This window comes from Phalacrocorax carbo, chromosome 21, assembly GCF_963921805.1.
Source record: "Phalacrocorax carbo chromosome 21, bPhaCar2.1, whole genome shotgun sequence".
NCBI lineage: Eukaryota > Metazoa > Chordata > Aves > Suliformes > Phalacrocoracidae > Phalacrocorax > Phalacrocorax carbo.
This window is the reverse complement of record NC_087533.1, coordinates 2,846,299-2,860,273: the sequence shown is the minus strand read 5'-3', so window position 1 is coordinate 2,860,273 and position 13,975 is coordinate 2,846,299.

Sequence of the window (13,975 nt, the reverse complement as noted above, 5' to 3'; positions counted from 1 at the left end):
TAATGGACGTGGCTTTTGTTGGCTATGCCTAGTCAGTGCTATGCGATCAGCTCCACCGGAGCTCAGCCACTGCCTCCAAAACCACCACTCGCTCAGCACAGCGTCCCTTGCAAGGGGACAGAGCAGGGAGGCAGTTTTCCCACAGGACCACCTGTACAAGGAAACTGCTCCAAGGCAAACATTGCACCCATTTCCGCCCCCCCACCCCATATCAGCAGCACAGGGTGAGCAGGTAAAATGAGAAAAGTCACTCGCCCTGGGCTTGCAGAGAGAACAGCACCCTCCTGAGCTGTGGTCCAGCTCCCAAGTGCACAAGGGGCTTTCCAGTTAGGGGCTTGGCAATTTAATATGCCCCATATATATATATATAAAAGGCCTTCCATGCAGTACACTGCATTACCAGCCAGGAAAAAGAAATGCAGGTCTCATCCACCCATGGCCCATCACTACATATCACACTTGCCTAGTCACGTCTACTCAAGGTCAAGCGCTCCAGGAAGGATATTCTGTTCACCCACCCTCAAGGGCCTGCCCTGCCACCAGGGCTTTGCAGGTCACAGATTATTTTGGCTCAGTCCTGAAAGCAATAAAGACTGGGATAGAGCAAACCAAACCAACTTTCAGTGTTCCTCCCCCTCCTCACCAAAACATGAGTTTCATGGTGATCAAACCCTTTAGGACAGAGGAAATTATTTCATTTTGGGGTACATGATGCAAGGCAAAAAAAAAAGCTGGATCCCCCAACTTGGGCCATGGGCCACATCCCCTTTTCACACCCCCAGCCACAGGCTGACTGCATTACAGGAAAACCTGAGCACATTTCCTCCTGAACCAGAGCAAGGACCAGCTCTCCCACCTCTCCAAGAAGGGTTTCTCTGGTGGGCACCACTCACTTTTCTTAGCATTTAAGTAACCCATGGAAAATGGGAAGCCCCATAAAGTACCATTGCAAGTCACCAACCCATAGCATAAATGGGACACCATCGTCCCCCTGCTGCTTGCAGGCCCCCACATGCATTTTTTCTAGTAAACAAATCCAGTTTTAGGACCATGAATCACGCACAGCGGCTGAGGAAGGAGTCACACAACTCCTTCCTGCTCCTTGCAGGATGGTTTGCCTTTTCCTTACAGCACTCTGCCTGCTGCGGCCGCGGGGGGATGATGAGAAAGTTGCTCTGTGACATTCATGAAGTGCCTGCTGATGGAGAGCTCTGTTTACCAAGCCAGCTGGGGAGGGACCTACCATCAGCTCCCAGCGTGTAGGAGATCAATACTGTAATTGGGCCTGTTTGTAGCACATGAACTATTGTAGCAATAGGGGCAATGCAAAGGGGGGGAGACCAGGACGGGCTGGCTTAGCAGGGGCTTGCTGCCCTCTGCTGTGCTGCACAGCATGGGGGACGGCGGCTTCCTTTGCTAGTTTGGCATGGGTGAGGGACATGGGGATGGGGTTGCAGCCCTCATGCACTAACAGGGAGCACGAACCCACAGCCTTCCTGCTGCAAACCGTACAGAACCAAATATCCCCCCTGCCCACCCCAGGGGAGGTGGCTGCGGACCCCCGGCAGTGCGGGCAGAGCCTGCCTGCATCCCCTCTGCAGGCAGGCACTGGGTCGAGGCCTTTCACGACCCTTTTTTTCAACTTCAATACAGACTTAATGCATAGGAAATCACAAATAAACCTTCAAAGTGATTTCAGAGGGGACAGGAGGAAGAAGAAATCCATCAGCTCCTTGGATTTGGAGGAAATGGAGAAAATGAAGTGTTACAACTGGCAGTAATCAATAAAGCATCAGGAGCCCAACACTGAGACCTCCACTCAGCCTGGGAGTGCAATCAGACAGCTAATGATGGGAACCTCCCCCCAGCACTGCTGGCAGCGCCTCCCCGGGGGAGCAGGGCTCCCCTGCCATGTCCAACACCATGCTAAAGGCTCCTCGCCAGCGTTCGTGAGCAGATCCATCTGCCAGCCTAAAGAGAGGGAAGGAGCATTAGCTCCACCTTACAGAAAAACTGATGGAGGGTCCTTTCTGTCTCTGGGAGGATCCCAAGCACAGGCATCTCAGCTGAGGAGCTTGGCCTCGCCGAGCAACAAGTCCGGCTTCTAGCTGTAGTCCTGTCCCTTCCTTTGCACCTACAGGGGACCAAAGGGCTGAGCTGCTTCAGCTTCTCACTCCTTTGGGGATGCAACAGCAATGCACAACTTCGGGTGCCCTAGAAGAGCCCGAAGCGCTGAATTTCTGGCAAGCCAGGCAGCTTGGGCCAAGGTGAGGTGTCACCACCACCCACCCAGCCCCCACTTCCCTCGCCGGTGGGTGCTCAGGCACGGGTGCCCGCATGGGCACTGTCTGCCAACTTGTGATAGCACTGGGACTCTTCCTCTACGGATTCCCCTGGGGCTTCTTTGTCCCCTTTACCATTATAAAGCATTTATCCCAAATCCGCGCACTCTCTGCTCCCCTGGCGCACACAACATCGCTTCAGAGGTCACCATGTTGGCTGTACATTTTGGTGAATTATTCATAGGCCAGTATCAAATATTAAAAGCAGAGTTATATTGACATATTCTTTGTATATTCAAGAACTCTTTCACCAGTAAATTGCTCTTTCCTTTTTCCCCTCCTTTGGACTGTTTCCTAAGCAGCCCGAGGGCCTGCTGATCTGTCTTGCTCTTTAATTGCACCTTTACACTCCCCCACGCTCTCTCTCCGGATGGAGACTGGTTGGAGCTTGCTGGGAGCACAGCAATCATCCAGGCCAGCAAGCTGGAAGTTTCTGACCCTCTCCAGCCTCTCCCACCCCGCCTCGCTCAGCTGCCTCAGGAGCAAATCCCACTTAAGCAAATTCCACTTAAGAGGAACATGGCTTCTTTACCATTTCATCTTAGACATGACAAGGTCTTCTCCTCTCCCCCTGTAAATACATTACTGAAGTCCAGAAGAAATCATCTACACCACCGCCTATTCCAACTGCTTCTAGTTGCCTTTCTGTCTCCACCCCCAGAAGCCTCTGAACAGGACCTTGATGCTGCAAGGTCTAAGCTCCCAAAGCCCACCATCATCCCAAGAAAGCACCCCAGACCCTGTTCCTAAAGCAGACTGGAGTTGCCTCCACTTCCACCACAATGGGGTCAAGCCTGCCTTTCCTCCTCCCCCAACACCTGCAGGAGGCCCTGGAGAAGGCAGGATAAGAAAAAGGGAATGAACATACCAGGGATCATTTTCAGGGGAATCTGCAACGTAGATGGGTTGGGGGAAGCCGATACAGCCAGAGCATCGCCTGCTCCCAGCGCTGAGCAGTGCCTGCTCCCAGCGGGATGGGAAGGGAAGAGCCCGGGAAGGAAGGAGCACCAGTGCTACTGGGGAGTTCGGCAGCTTTTGCACAACTGGGATGAGGAGTTTGTCTCCACTTTACCAGGCCACATCTGCTTCGGAGGTGTCCCATTGCAGGTGTCACGCTGCGGCAGGCGGAGACGCGGCACCAGCCACTTATCGAAACATTAAAGTTCTCCTAAGCTGCTGAGTTAATTCCTCAAACGCCCTTTCAAAGGGCTAGATAAATACAATCTGGGAGCATCTCCGCTCCCTCGGCTCACATATCTTTAGTCAGGCAGAGAGATAACATTTCATACAGATTGAGACAGTTTAAGCAAAGGTTGCTGGCTAACCTTTCCAGCAACGGCTGTTTCCAGCGCTCCAGTTTCCCTCCCCAGCAAGGAGACCCAGTGCAAGCCCAGCTGCTGCCTGGGAAAGCACTCCCAGCACTCAATGGCAGGATGGAGCCTCACCATTTTTTCCCAGCACTACAAGTCATCATCTGTGATTTTTCAGCGCTGGGACACTGATGCTTCCAGGATAGAGTATCAAAACGGTGTTCTGACATTATTACACCCTGTCCACCAGCTCTGTGTGATGTACACATTCACTCCCACTCACCCTACCAGCTTGTCTTTCCCTGGTTCTTAGTGTCTTGGATGAGGCCAAGGGTAACATCTTTCTCTCCCAGTGAAGGCCAGTCTCTTGAAAGACCTAGCTACAAGCAAAGCTCTCCACGATGCTGCTTGCACCTCACTTGCAATGGGAACTGTGGATCGCCCTGGCCTTGGCTTGAATCAGGCTCCAAGCTCTTCCCCCAAGCTCTCCCCCGGCACAGCAGGACATGGCAGAGGAACTCTGCTCCTGCAGCCTTTGCTGAGCATCACAACCCCAGCGCTGACTCCAGCGTGGCCTGTGGAGGTGATCTGCACCTCAGCAATACCCACGCACAGCCCAAATCCAAGCGTTGGAGAGTTGAGAAGCATTTGGAGTGAGGCTTTCAGCCACAGGGTCCAAGTAGGACAAGCGGTCCCATCTCAGACTCCTCTGCTTGGCTGGGATGGGCTCAAAGTACAGCAGAAGTTGTTTCCTTTATTGCTTATCTCAGCATCCCTCGCCATAGGAGCCCTCGGACAAACAGGCAGTGCCACAGTGAGATGGGGAACATCTCAAAACCCATGGCTGGCAAGGGAGGGAAGGAGGAATACTGGCAAATGACAGAGCCCTTATCTTAATTACAGGCTTATTTGCATTTAAATGAAGGTTATTCTATAATTACCACCAAATGTTTTGTGTTGCAGCTGAAATACCTCTCCATGGGCTGTCAAGCTCCTTCCCATTTTCATTTTCTCTTGCCATTCTTCTGCTTTCTAATCAGCTGGCACATGCAGGGACGCATTCACACCACCCAGCTCCACTGCGGCAGCACCAGCCCACCGCCTCGCCTGTGGGAGGGGGCCTCGGGTACCACCGCAGCCCAGCATCCCTCCCGGGGGAGAGGGGAAAGGATGCAGGCTGCTGCTTCTCTCCACTAGCGTCACGGGGGATGAGCAGGTCTCAAGTTCAGACACTGATTTTTGCAGGCTTCAGTGCAAAACTAAAGCAAGTGCTGTGTCTGTGCACGTGCACAATTAGATCGTCAAACTTCTTGCAACAGGGTGCAGTGAAAGGCAGAGGTGCGGGCAAGGTCAGTAAGAGATCAAATTCAGGGATAAAAGGGTTTTGGAAGAGGAAGTTGAATCTCACATCTAGCTCAGGAAGTCCCTAACCTGCAGGTTGCTGGAAACCAGCATCCAAGGATGTCTCCAGCCTGTCCTGTCTTTTTCTTGTCAACAGTTATTCCTGCAGGCAGGACGGAGACAAACCAGAACCCAGGGAGGGATGTTTGTGCTGTAGCTAGCACTTCCTTGCAACAGATAAAGCGCTCCCATAGAGAAAATAACACCCAATTACATCATTCAAAACAATCACAGTGAACAAACCCATGCAAATGGCCAAATTAAGGCTGAATGAGAAGCCTTCTGCTATTTCCTAAATTGCTATACCTTTAATCAAGCTCCTTTAACAATCTCTCATGAACATTTTCTCTATCTAGCCAGGAGAACCACATTAACCAACCAGCCCATACGGGAATGAACAAGACAGCAGCTATTAGACCCAGAGTAGAGCCTCCTGTTTGAGAGTCAGTAGTAATGAAAATAGACAGTTATCTCTCACTGGACCCATTGCTCCTCTCCCTGGCTCTTACCCACCACTGAATCTCAGCTTCTGCACAACCTTCGCATCCCCCTGCCTAACTCCAAGTCTCTGCCTCCATCTCATGGAGAGACTGGATCTCTTCAGCTCCGTTGTGAAGTTACCTTTTTCTAAAAGAAAAAAAAAAAAAAAAAAAAAACAGACAAAACCCACCCCCTCTCCCACAATTTCATATAGCCCGAGGCAGACTTACAGCATGGAAATTTTTAGCCTGAACAATTATCGCTTGGCAGAGAGTTAACTTGCTGCAAACGGGATCTTATAATGGGCAGTCTTGGCTATAAGCAACTTTGCTGGCTCCATTTAAAGCAAGCTCCATACCTCGAGATAGATAACCCCCCCTCCTCCCCACAGTCCATTTCACAGCTATTTATGTTTAATAAGAGGCAGCACCAGCAGCATGGCAAATCAGCAGCACATCCGCGATGCAGGTTGGGTGCTGATGCACACGCCAAACTGATTCATCGCATTCCTCCATCACACGGACAGAAGAGATACAAGGGCAAAACCCCCCAGCAAGCCCCAGTCCTGACAGTATAAGAGTCTCCTCTATTTTCTTAGCAACTGCAGCAAAGGTTGTAACAGACACAGCTCCTACCACTCTGCTGCCTCTCAGGTATTTCCCAAGGCAATTGCCATAGCTGAACACCTTCGTTTCATCCTAACAGCCTTCAATCCCCAGACGTGATTATTTCTTTTATCATGGAGCCCATGGTGCCAGCAGAGCCCAGGGAAGACACTCTTCTCACAGGCCAATTGCCCCTAGGTTGCACAGCAAGACTTGGGGGACAGGGAGCTTTTGAGGCACCCCTGGAAAGCTACAGCTTCTAGATTTAGCTGGTGCTTTGAGTGGGGTATTGTAGATGCAGAAGCCTGTGTGCATGAGAACTCCAGCAACTCAGCATCCAAGAATGTCCTTAACCTATAAAATCTAAAAGGTCCCTCCTCCCCAGGCAATACTTTCATTAGACCAGACTGATTCCCATCTCTAAATTGCATCAAGAGAAGACAAGCCTGCAGCCCCGGCTTTCCTCGCAGATGCCACGCAACGCAGCCCTGTCACAGGGGATTTCACAGGGCTGGCGATGAGGCTTCGGCTAGCGACTGCCTGGGATGGAGTCATAATCCATTAAGTGGCAGCATTCGCCTGGTGCAGAGGTGGAGCTGTGGGGGGGTTATCTGGGGGAAGCAAGGCCTGCTTCAGGAGATGCTACGGACACTGGAAGGTACATACAGCTGCAATGAGGTGCACTGGATCTCACCAGGTGCAGCTAATCCCCCTTTGTAGGATGATTTGGACTGGAAAGGATCTGCTGGGGGAACAGAAGGACCCTCATCTCCCCACCCTCAGGGCATAAGTGGCTAATAGAGCCTGCGCCCTGCCAGCAGCAAGCATTTGGAGATATAAGGGCTTTTTTCAGACCCATCTTTAACACATCAGTCCATGCAAAAAGCAACTTCCCGACACGCTGGAAGTCCTCGAGCCCTGGCAGAGCCCAGGGCCGCAGGAGCTGCCAGACATCTCACACTGGAGAGTCGGCGCTACGCTTCTAATTCGCCATCAGGGGATTCTGTACAAAATGAAACTCTTCTGAGCTTCTAATCTAGTTAAAAATCTCTTCCAAACCTTCCCTCCTCTGGAAGGGGGGAAGAAAAAAAAAAAAAAAAAGAAGAGGCAAGAAACATCACATCTCTCTTCCTTCTCCATCTCCCTCCCCTCTGCCTTCAAGTGCTCCTTGGAGTGTCTCTGCGGAATCATGTTTATATGCAGTGAGTGCTGTTGTTAGTTAATAACATCGCGATCGCTGAACCTCCCTAATGAAAGAGAGAGACAACATAAACTGTCATTTCAAACAAACATGCAATCAGGGTACCAGCAGCTCTGAAAATATTATCTTCCCCAATTTCACGGGCTTCATGCAGGAAATAGGCTGCTTTCATGGAGATTCTGGTGCATCGCTCCTCACGCACGGGATTTGGGAGCGGGCTGGGAGTGGTGGGGACACATTAAAGCCATGAAATTGGCTGGGCTATGAAGGAGGAATTGTTTTAACAGCTGGAGCCGGGAAGGACAAATAACAGCAGCGATTATATCTTCATTGCTCATCGTAACCAATGCACCAGGCAAGTTGTAATTAGACTGTGAAGAGCTGAAGGTTTGATAGCGGAGGCTTTGAGCTTGTGATTAGGCACAGCGCATTTGTGCCTGCCCCACGGCCACCCTGCCCCTTTCAAGAGTGGTGAGCAGAGCACTGGTCAGGCACTTGGGTGCTGCTGCAAACGCTGCTTGACCTGCACAAGAGTCGTGCCCGGTACGCTGCGGCCATACACCGCGCTGCTTCCTCCTCCCCTGGCTCACAGCCCACGTGTCTGTCTTCACAGCCCTAGAAAAACCACCATTTTCCAGCTTTGAGATGATCTCCAGCTGATAGAAACCTTTAAGCCTAAAAAGAAACGCTGATTTAGAGCGGCTACTGATCAGCTCAATGCTTTGAAGACCTCAGTAAAAAGTGTCATTTCTTCTAGATAGCCACGTTCACGATGATAATGGTCCTTTCCATGCAGAGGAAAGGTCTCCTCTAGGTTCATAGACCCACTAATGAGGGTTCAGCAATCCACTGGGGCTTAGAGACCTTGGGAGAGCATGGCTTCGGATGGATTGCCTTCCCAGCCACAACACACCTTGCTCAGGGCTGGTGGAGGCAGAAGGAGACCTGCCTGCGTTCAAGTGAAGCCACCTTATGCAACCCTTCCCATGGGAGCCAAATCCAGAATGGATTCATTGCAGCTCCACGGACCGACATTGCTTTTTGGATCTGCCTGGGCAAGCTGGTACGTATTTCTTATACCAACCAGAATTAAATAGTGTCCTCCTGAGAGCCTGTGCAGGTTCTCAGGAGGAGACTAACCTGAAGAGAGAGCGGACAGAGACGGAGCCGAGAGCTTCAAAGAGCTTTCCTTTGACTCTTTCCCCCCCATACACATCACGAGGGATCCTTCTGGAAAGGAAGATTGGAAGGTGAAGCCTCCTCTTCCTCCTGAAGCCATCACCTCCGAGGTGAGCAGATGGACCCGGAGAAGCAGCATGCCTCAACTTGAAAGCAAAGGCAGTTCCCCCACCACTGAATTAGTCCGACAGAGCTCGAGGAGAAAAATGTAGACAACATGTGCTGAGGTTTCCCTTGCAATATATTTATTTTGGCAACCATTTTAAGAACAAGTACTATAAAAAATCCAAGCTGCACTTATCTACTGGTGCCCTCTCTGGCCACCACGGGATGGAAGGAAAAGGGGGTGAGAACAGCCCATCCCCAGCCATGTGCCAGTGCCTACAAAAAGGGATAATGTTAAGGGAGGTAAATCGCAGCAAAAATTTCTCCCTGCAGGTAAAGGCGAGGGCTAATTTCCCCCCACCTCAACGTTTTAATAGACAACCGTGTGCCAACAGGACTCCCGCGCACGGCAGACAGCCCTCGTGGGAGAGCCGCGCGGGAGGTGACAGCGCTGCCACCAAAGCTTGGCAGCCGAATTCAAATGAAGTTTAAAAGCTCTTCTGACATTTAAGAAAAATCAACAAGCATCTAAAGTGATGAGGGGACCAGGCATCTAACTGGCTGAATGTCACATTTAAAGCTAGAAAGATAGCAGCTGCTTTATCTCCTAAAGCAGGTGGTTGGAGTGGTAAATAAGGCACAGAGGGCCAGATTCTGCTCTCGCACCTGCACCCCTCCACTGACTGCGACGGAGAGACTCTGGATCTGCACCAACATGACAGGCAGCCAGAATGGGACTGGAGAGTCTATTAAAGTTTAATATTTCTGAGCATCAACAACGAGCATGCTACCAGCCCCCTGCCTTGACTCGAAATATCTATACGGGCCACAGCCACACCAGTAAAAGTTTATTGATTTAAATTGGCAGTGCCCTTTCTGAATCAGTTGTCGTTCTGACTGATGTACAGATATGAGCGAAAGGACATTTGAAGCATTTTAATGTAATTTTTACTGCATTATCTCTCACCATGATCTTAGCTGCTTCATGGAAATGACTCACATAGCAAGTGGAAGAACCCAATGTAATTAACGACCTGGCAACTCTATAATGATCCTTTCTACATAAAAAGGTCTTCCCTATCCTATGAATAGACTTGAAGTAATTTATTGCAAACCATATAAAGATGAGACTGCTTTGACCTTGGGGATTTTCTTTAAGGGGTTTTTTTTTAAAAAACAACCATAATTGCTAAGAAGATTTTAAATGATAGCAGTTTAAAGAAATTTTTAAACGCAATGTGAAAAGTGAAGACTCATCATGAACAGCCTTCAGAGAGAATATTAACAAGCATCCTCTGCATCACTTTGGGATGATATTTCAAGGCTAAACAATAGGTTTCTTCCATTTCTCAGGGGCATTACTCTAATCCTCAATACACTAAAGCACAGATGTAGTTTTACTCCCACGAGTAGCTCCCGGGAAATTATGAATAAGCAGAAAAGCCTGTGGGGAAGCCAAGAGCAAGCAGTCTCACTGCCTTCTCCAGGCTGTCCCATGAAGCCAATGATTTGCCTTTTACAGAGCCAGTCGAGATGAGCCTCAGTTTTGCACCCATTTGGCCCGTACACTCTCCTCTAAGGGCACATGGACCTTCTTGCTCATGCAAACATCTTCTCTCCCCCATCCCGAGCTGCCTAGGCAGTCCACACAGCAGCACTCCTTATATTCAGATTGAGCTCAACCGTGATTTACTGCCAGAGGGCAGTCGGTAAATTGTTAGCTTTATGTCCAGCGTGATAGCTTCATATTGGCTTTTACTGTTTGCAGTAAAGCCTTTACTCTTTCCATCTTGCTAACACCTTGCCTGCCCATGCATGTTGCTTGCTTTCCCCTTGTTTCTCATTTCATCTGTCTCGTGTGTCTTTCATATTCCCCAGTCCCCTGCGTTTTCACAGGGAAAGTATCATAGGCAGGTGATTTAAGCAGAAGTTGAGTTCAGTCTACCAGGGCTCTTTTTAAGGTCGTTGAGGAAGGCAGGGACACCTGGAAAGGGGTCACATCACACGCTGGATTAGCTGTCGCAGGATATCTAACACGACGCGCTAGAGCGACTTCCACCCTTTGAAGTACCCGAAGCTGTTTTGATTCCTTTCCCAGAGCTTTGGGGCCGTCTCGATTACAAGGAAACATGTTGAGCAAAGGAATAAATCTGGCCCAGAAAAGGGTAACTTGCAGGTCTGACTGGAAAAAGCTGGGATGGAACAGCTTTCCGTCAGAGAAATGAGATTTGTTGGAAGTGAAACACTCCGCAGAGTCAGGTCTTTTACTGCAGAAATTTCATTTCACAGAAGAGGTGGAAAAAAATAACATCCGACAACTTTGAATCATCCTGCTTTGATACTCCTCAAAATCTGGTATTTTCATTCTTTGTTTTGAAACAACTTTAACCTCAGACTTCTTTTCCCTCAATTGTTTCCCATTGCGCTTTGTCAAGTAAGACGTAAATAAGCTAATGCAAAAACAAGATAAATTCTTGCCTGTAATGTTTTGAAGGAGTTTGGAAACACAGCGTTTTGCTCCCATTCAAAACAAAGCCACCGTAACCGAAACTCACAGCTGAAGACAGAATTTCGCTGGTGGAAGGGCATAAAAATAGCTATGTATTTCAAAATGCATGCCTTGGATGAGGCTAGAGTCACCCTTTGCACCAAGTGGAAATGCTTTAAACAGTCAAGAAGCACCAAAATGACTACAGCTAAACACAGGGGTTTTTTACTTCTACGCTAAATTTTATCATCATAAATATATAGAATTAATTTTTATATGATTTAGGCTTTAATTAAATGTGAGAATTATATTTAAGAGAAACAAAGAGAAGCAACAAGTCAGTACCCACTATTTTGATTTCAAGTCACTTAAAATGCTGGTAGAAGCAATCAGACTCAGCATGAGCTAAAAAGCATCTTCCAGAATAAAGTTATTTCTCAAAAAAAAAAAAAATTAGAAAAAAATTAAAAGAAAAAGCTCCCTGCCATCGTGCTTCCTACCGACTATCAGATCACATCACTTACAATCACTACCATATCTCACATTAAAAAATTAAGTCCATAACTGCAGAGAAACATCTACCCATTTCTTTTATAGCTTCTTGCCACAACGAGCTATATATCTCCATTATCACGGCACTATCACCAACACACAATAGATCTGAGCTCGCGTTGTAAATAACACTTTCATGTAACAAAGTTACGCTTAGGAGTACGGGCATAAATTAACACTCAGCCATGTAACTCTAAATAGTATTTTAGGCCTTGTCAGAAACCAATTATGCAAAATATCCTCCTTGCAAAGATCCGCTCGTGATACTTCAAAGCATTACCTCATTTCAACCACCGTGGACAAGGCACAGGGCTGTGAATCAGGAGATGAGGGCTTAGCTGGGGGATGCTTGGATGATTAAACCCTCTGAAGTCATCTAATTACTGACATCATTGCTTGAAAGCAGCTGTACGCCTTCCAAAAAAAAAAAAAATTCTAATTTGTCGTTTCTATGCCGGTAATGGAGGTGCCTCCACCCAGATCCAAGGCCGTTATCCCAAGTCAGTGAGTATTCCAAAATCAAAATAAACAGGAAGGACTACTGGGAGCCAGATTTGCAAGGTTTAATAAAAGACATTGCCAAAGCAGCTTGCGCTGCCTGTATCTTTACACCATTTTGGCTGCAGCCCAGAGGACTACAACATCGCCTTATTTCAGCCGGGAACCGAGGCACTTGGAGATTGAATGCCTTTCTCAAGGTCACACACGACCCAGTGGGAGAGGTGGGGAAAAATGAGAAGCATTCTTCATCTTTCCATCCCAGGTTGGATAACCAAAACTGGAACCAGTCAGAAATCACTAGGTGGCTGTAAAGTATCCTGGCTGTTTTCCGTTCAAGTGAGGAATGGGTATGAAAATCCCTGAGGATGTTTACTAAAGTCCCTGGCAATCGTTTATCAACAAGCATTTAATTGTCCCAAATACCCTGTCCCTAAGAAACCTGCAGTTCCTTTTTTCTCCTCTTTATTGCGATGCTCCTACCTCACCCAGCAGCCATTCAGATTTTAAGATTTCCATGTTTCTCCCCAAAACCGTGCTGTCTGAGCACGGCTCCCCTTGAGCCGGCGGGCGCTTCTTTTGGCCAGCTGAAGCATCTCCTCCCGGCCACGTCGGCCGCTCGCGCCTCCCTCAACTCGCAAGAGTTTGCTGCAAATCTGATAGCAGATGTGATTTCCAGCTGGGTCTATAGACCGACCGCAGCAGGTTCATTAATAACAATTATTAAGTGCTTTATGTTACAAATTAGGCCTGTAGGAATACAAAAAAAATATCCAGCCGGTTGGTTTACGGTCTCTTGTAGGAAAGAACTGTAAATTCCCATTATCACAAGACTATCACCATGGCAAAATGGGTATAGGAACTCATCGTAAATAATGCTTTAAAATAGCTAAATCATCATTGGACACAAGAGCATAAATTAGTACCCATATGCAACGGCAGGGAAGGCCTCAGCTAACGGCTTCCAGGCATCAGCCAGTAAACACACAGATTGTTTTTGGTTTTTTTGGAAGTTGCACGGAGACCATCGTCCTTCTGCTGCCTCATAGCACCCAGACAGCGCCAGAAGCAACCACCACACTGGTCTGGGCATTTTCCTTAATATATATAGCAAATTCACACCAATAACCTTAGGGAATTGATACATCAGGCAACAGAGGAGCTGGTAAAATGATGGAGGGAGGAAACAAATCGTTCCCAGCTACGCTTTCAAGAGCTGCCATGACTCCACGGGCAGGCCGGGAAGAGATGCAGATACGCAGGCAGCCAAACACAGGCTGGAAAATGCAGAGAAGCAGGGTTTGCTGCAGGCTGACAGGAGGCCAGACTAGAGGGGAAAAAAGTTCATTTAATTATTTCATTCCCCACCTTAAGGCACAGCCTGCCTTGGATAGGTGACAGGGCAGAGGAGAGAACCTCCTCCTCTCCATCCTCCTCCTAAGAAGCTTCAGCTCCCTGGTGCCTGGAAAGATGGCACCAAGAAAAAGGGCAAAAGCCTCAAAGTCAGAAGAAACCTAGCTTTCTGCCCACAGAGAGGGATGGGAAAAATCATTTCCACTCTCCTCACGCAGCTGTCCCCTACTTTGTTCCATAAAAGCAGTTTTTTCCCAGGGATCCTCGCTCCTCTCGAGGGTGCGCCAAAGGTGCAGTGGACACAGATAAAATGGCTCTGTGAGCACAAGAAGAGATGCTGAGGCCACAGATCCCACAAGGGATATCTCAGGCATTTATTTTCAGACGCTTCTGCCCGAGGCTGGATGCGAAGCAGCAGAGAAGAGGGAGCTTATTCATCCCATTACTGGGCCCTTGAGGCA